Source organism: Phalangium opilio, unplaced genomic scaffold (genome assembly GCF_054372755.1).
Source record: "Phalangium opilio isolate 3A_F unplaced genomic scaffold, DU_Popi_V2 ptg000042l_1, whole genome shotgun sequence".
Lineage (NCBI taxonomy): Eukaryota > Metazoa > Arthropoda > Arachnida > Opiliones > Phalangiidae > Phalangium > Phalangium opilio.
Window position 1 is genome coordinate 315,582 of NW_028324166.1, and position 6,000 is coordinate 321,581.

Genomic DNA, 6,000 nt, shown 5'->3' on the forward strand with positions numbered 1-6,000 from the left:
CGCAGCAGGGGGTAACAGCAGGGGGTCTCAGCAGGGGGTCACAGCAGGGGGTAACAGCAGGGGGTCTCAGCAGGGGGTCACAGCAGGGGGTAACAGCAGGGGGTCGCAGCAGGGGGTAAATACAGGGGTCACAGCAGGGGGTCTCAGCAGGGGGTAACAGCAGGGGGTCGCAGCAGGGGGTAAATACAGGGGTCGCAGCAGGGGGTCACAGCAGGGGGTCACAGCAGGGGGTAACAGCAGGGGGTCACAGCAGGGGGTAACAGCAGGGGGTCGCAGCAGGGGGTAACAGCAGGGGGTCTCAGCAGGGGGTAACAGCAGGGGGTCTCAGCAGGGGGTCACAGCAGGGGGTAACAGCAGGGGGTCGCAGTAGGGGGTAACAGCAGGGGGTCGCAGCAGGGGGTAACAGCAGGGGGTCTCAGCAGGGGGTCACAGCAGGGGGTAACAGCAGGGGGTCTCAGCAGGGGGTAACAGCAGGGGGTCGCAGCAGGGGGTAAATACAGGGGTCGCAGCAGGGGGTCACAGCAGGGGGTAACAGCAGGGGGTCTCAGCAGGGGGTCACAGCAGGGGGTAACAGCAGGGGGTCTCAGCAGGGGGTAACAGCAGGGGGTCACAGCAGGGGGTAACAGCAGGGGGTCACAGCAGGGGGAAACAGCAGGGGGTCTCAGCAGGGGGTAACAGCAGGGGGTCGCAGCAGGGGGTAAATACAGGGGTCGCAGCAGGGGGTCACAGCAGGGGGTAACAGCAGGGGGTCTCAGCAGGGGGTAACAGCAGGGGGTCTCAGCAGGGGGTCTCAGCAGGGGGTCACAGCAGGGGGTAACAGCAGGGGGTCTCAGCAGGGGTAACAGCAGGGGGTAACAGCAGGGGGTCACAGCAGGGGGTAACAGCAGGGGGTCGCAGCAGGGGGTAACAGCAGGGGGTCTCAGCAGGGGGTCACAGCAGGGGGTAACAGCAGGGAGTCTCAGCAGGGGGTCACAGCAGGGGGTAACAGCAGGGGGTCGCAGCAGGGGGTAACAGCAGGGGGTAAATACAGGGGTCACAGCAGGGGGTCTCAGCAGGGGGTAACAGCAGGGGGTCGCAGCAGGGGGTAAATACAGGGGTCGCAGCAGGGGGTCACAGCAGGGGGTCACAGCAGGGGGTAACAGCAGGGGGTCACAGCAGGGGGTAACAGCAGGGGGTCTCAGCAGGGGGTAACAGCAGGGGGTCACAGCAGGGGGTAACAGCAGGGGGTCGCAGCAGGGGGTAACAGCAGGGGGTCTCAGCAGGGGGTAACAGCAGGGGGTCTCAGCAGGGGGTCACAGCAGGGGGTAACAGCAGGGGGTCGCAGTAGGGGGTAACAGCAGGGGGTCGCAGCAGGGGGTAACAGCAGGGGGTCTCAGCAGGGGGTCACAGCAGGGGGTAACAGCAGGGGGTCTCAGCAGGGGGTAACAGCAGGGGGTAACAGCAGGGGGTCGCAGCAGGGGGTAAATACAGGGGTCGCAGCAGGGGGTCACAGCAGGGGGTAACAGCAGGGGGTCTCAGCAGGGGGTCACAGCAGGGGGTAACAGCAGGGGGTCTCAGCAGGGGGTAACAGCAGGGGGTCACAGCAGGGGGTAACAGCAGGGGGTCACAGCAGGGGGAAACAGCAGGGGGTCACAGCAGGGGGTAACAGCAGGGGGTCTCAGCAGGGGTAACAGCAGGGGGTAACAGCAGGGGGTCACAGCAGGGGGTAACAGCAGGGGGTCGCAGCAGGGGGTAACAGCAGGGGGTCTCAGCAGGGGGTCACAGCAGGGGGTAACAGCAGGGGGTCGCAGCAGGGGGTCTCAGCAGGGGGTCGTAGCAGGGGGTAAATACAGGGGTCGCAGCGGGGGTAACAGCAGGGGTCACAGCAGGGGGTAAAAAAAAACTTAATGTTTAAATAATACAAATCTAGATAAATCAGCGTAAGACCAAATAAAACAGTAAAAAAGAGCGTAACATAAGATATAAGGAAACAGAACAACATTAAACAAGATATTAAATGATGCATAATGGATTTGCTCTTTTGGAATTTATTAAGAACGACCAACTTTTCCAAAAAGAATGACACCATATTGTCGACCTTGAATAGTTTGGGGAAGATGCTAAAAAGGGATTCAAGAAATGCAATAATGACTTACTTCTATGGAAAGGCATTTAAAAATAATCCCTCGGCGGTTGTTAGAGCGTCACCTGGTTGCTCTCTCACACGGCGGTTGGACCAACCAATACAGCCCCTCCTTTACAAATCAATAAAGCACTTACCACCGGACTCTCGCTCTCAACAAATCCGACACAAGTCCAATAATCTTCCAGGACACCTTTTTATGGTACAATATTATTTTTGGTAATTATTTCATCACGGCACAATATTTTTTAATAATTACATATCTTAATGAACATTTACAAATTCTTATTTACATAACGATCCATAATTAACAAAGTGTTTTAATATTTAGCAATTAGGTTTCGAGGAACAGTATTAGATACGAGGTTTAACATTAAGTACCGTGGCGCCTTGAATACCATGACGTGGGGTGTATCACGGTTTAACAACGGCGTGACTTTTGATATCGTCATTAAGTTGAATGAATACAACCGTGTAGGTAAATGCCAAACCCATAAACGAAACTAACAACCTTTTAGTAATGTCTAAACAGGATCCGGCTTTCAAACCCATCTTGGAGGACAAAGCCTCGGCGTAAAACAGTTGCAACTCCGCCAAATGTCCGCGAGAAATGTCTCTTAGGGTGACGCTTCGAACAGATCTGATCATTTTCGCTTCGATTTCGGGTAGTCGCGAAGAAACCAGAGTTAACATCAAGATTAACGTCAAATCTCTAACGAAAACAACGACGTGCATCGAAATCTGGTTCGTCCTGTAAGTCCCGTTTAGATGCGTAAAAATGAGCGAGAAATTATGGCAGACACCGTAAAGGGTAGAGGCGAACCAAGCGAAAACCAGATTTTGAAATAATTCGTTCAATTCGTCAACTAACAATCGCGTACGCCTTAATTTCATCCTACAATATCGAACGTAGTCGAATTCGTTACCGTTGGAAATAATTCCATTTTCGAACGTGTCCGATAACAAACTGCCGATGTAACAATAGATAAAGATTTGCAAGGCGCTTAAGCCTAACGTGAACGCGTTCGAAGTGGAGATGCCCAAGATACAAATGAATTTAAAACCTTCCAAAGATACGTGTTTTTTCAAATCGCACCCGAAACAGACGTAAGCGAATTCGTTAATTTTACCATAGTACAAATACTTGTAAAAATGAAGAAAGGCATGGGCGGTGTTCCAGGTTACGATGATAGTGGCTACCACGGAAATTGTTATAACAATCGCAAAATGGCAGCGACGTTTAACTAAAATTTTGTCACAGGCATCTTCGGTCACTTCGGAGTAGATCTTCGTTAATTTCTTCCGTTTTAAAATTAACATTAAGTAGGAGAGAGCGAAAAAGGGTGACGTCACAATCGTAATTAAATAAGTTCTCAGTAATTGCGTTGAGTTTTCTTGAATGGCGCATTTCGTTATGGATATGCAGAAATACGAGACCCGGAGAAACGACACGAAAGACCAGCAGAATAAAATGGTCATAAAAGCTCTCCATACGCCGTTATGCACTAATATCTTTTCTATACGGGATTTAACGCGCTTAAAGAAGCTCAGCATTGTAACTGTCCGACCAGTAGTCCTTCCTAGCCACGCTATGACGGCGTTTCAATTATGACGCCAGGTATTGAGTAATGTTAATTCTTGACGTACGTTTCGTGATTTTGAAATATTCGCATAATAAAACGATCACTCATATTTGTAATAAAATCTTAATAACAAAGACAGAGTTTCTTATAAAAAACCCTAATCAATCTTACGCGTTTCGCAACAATCTTGACATAGCAAGCAAAACACTCACCCGAACGTTACCTAGAAATTGGTCCAAGTTTCTAACCACGTTAAGCTTGCAATTGCAGCAACATAGATATGTATAAATACTAACGATTAACATCCCAGATAGACCCAGAAAGCTGGCCACCAAATACGCGTTAGACCCACGGTTGTGAGACAACTGTAAATCGAGGCGGAAGTACCAAGGTCACGTGAGGGGGGGGAAGTAAATATCTCCGGAAAATCATCATTGGTGTGTTATTAAATTTCGCCCATGCGCAGAGAGTTTTTCGCGCATGGGAGCAGATACTGCCTATTGCTATCTCAATTTCTATTTTGCTACTGAAGTGGCTGTTCTAGAACTATTCGAATATTTTACAAGCATAGCTGGTAGACAAGTACGAGATTTAAACTTGGACCAAATTAGTTTACTTATGATTCGGTTTGAAAAAAGACTGAGCTTCGCAACAAGGTTGCCGTTTGTAATGCGACTTTGATCAGTGTTGCAAAGTGTTAACATTTCTACGGTACTCTTTCAGTAAAGCGGTTTAAAGTCAGTTTAAGTCTTCAAAATGACGTTTAAATTTGGAAAATGGAGATGTTTATTGCACATTCTGCTTACTTGGTCTCTAATGTGTTTCGTCGTGGTGACGACATTAGTCAGTACGGCGACAGTCCAACTGATGGATTCCAAATCCTTCAATTTGATTCGAGAATACATTCCCACGTTGACCAATGGCTTCAGCTTCGCCACCTCGTACGTTTTACTCATTTTAAAACGAAAGAAACTGACCCAACTCTTCTATCGAATCATCAACGAGCTGGAAACGGTTAACCCGAAACAACTGCGGAATCGACGTCTAACATCTTGCTTCTTTTTAATCATCTCTATGGGTTATTGCGCCTTTCTCGCCTATATAGCCACTTTCTTGGCCGCAACTAGGTTCGACGCTCTCTACGAGCACTTGCCCGAACAACACAAACATTTGTGTTTTGGGTGCGACTTGCGGAAAATTGGAAAGCAAAATTTCAAGGTAATTGCGCTTTCATTCGTCAAAACAACGGCAAGTGTCTTACTAGTTATTATCATATTACCAAAATTTTATAGATAATAACAAAAAGTATACTTCGATCATAGTTCCCTCGCCATGTAACTAAATATTTGACCGGAAGTCAACCAATAACTTTCTTTCTAGATTCTATTGCTATTTCGTATGTTGTGCCAGTCGCTGTCCTCAGTGAGTATCGGTACGTTGCAAGTTTTTCTATATTGTTTCATGGCCGCTGCAATCGCGGACATCATGCAACAATACCAAGAACGTTTCTCTCAAAAATGCCTGGACAAAACGGTCACTTTGAAATTGTGTTTAAGCGAATGTCGGCAAGCTATGAGAAAGACGCGACAAATGGTGAAAGACACGAACGAAATCTTCAAGAACATCGTCTTTCTTTGGTTCGCGGCAACTTTGTTCGTTTCCTGTCACAATTTCGCCAAGATTTTGAGTCAAGTATGGTTTATGGGAAAACCAATGACAATAAAGGAACTTTACAAGTGTCTTTTCTTCAAAGATTTAAGTCTGATTTTAACGCTAACCTTCGTTTCGAATCGAATTCCCGAAATCGAGTCGAAAATGATCGAAAGCACTCGATTCTTAACTGACAGAGCCATCGCTAGAGGTCACCTAACCGAGTTGGAATTGTTCTACGCCGAAATGAAGTTGCGCAGAACAGAATTGAAAGCCGGATCGTGTTTCGCCGTTACTAAGGGATTGTTATTAAGCTTTTTAGGCTTATCCGCGACTTATACCGTCATATTCATGCAGCTCGTTGTCACAGTTTAACTTAGAGAGATATAAATTTTAGCATAAAAGTTTATAAGATATGTTCCATGCGTATGACACCAGACTTCGTAATGTTAGAGAGAGTACAGCTCGAACTAGTTCGAGAACGAGAAATAAGAATTGACTACACTTGCTTTTGCAGTCCATCTCCCTGTTTAGTCTGTCTGCACTAAGCCTTTGACAGCGCTTCACCACGAGAATCTATAACCTACAAGCTCACGGTAACTTATGGAACATATCTTATGAACTTATGGTAATACTTAGCTTGAC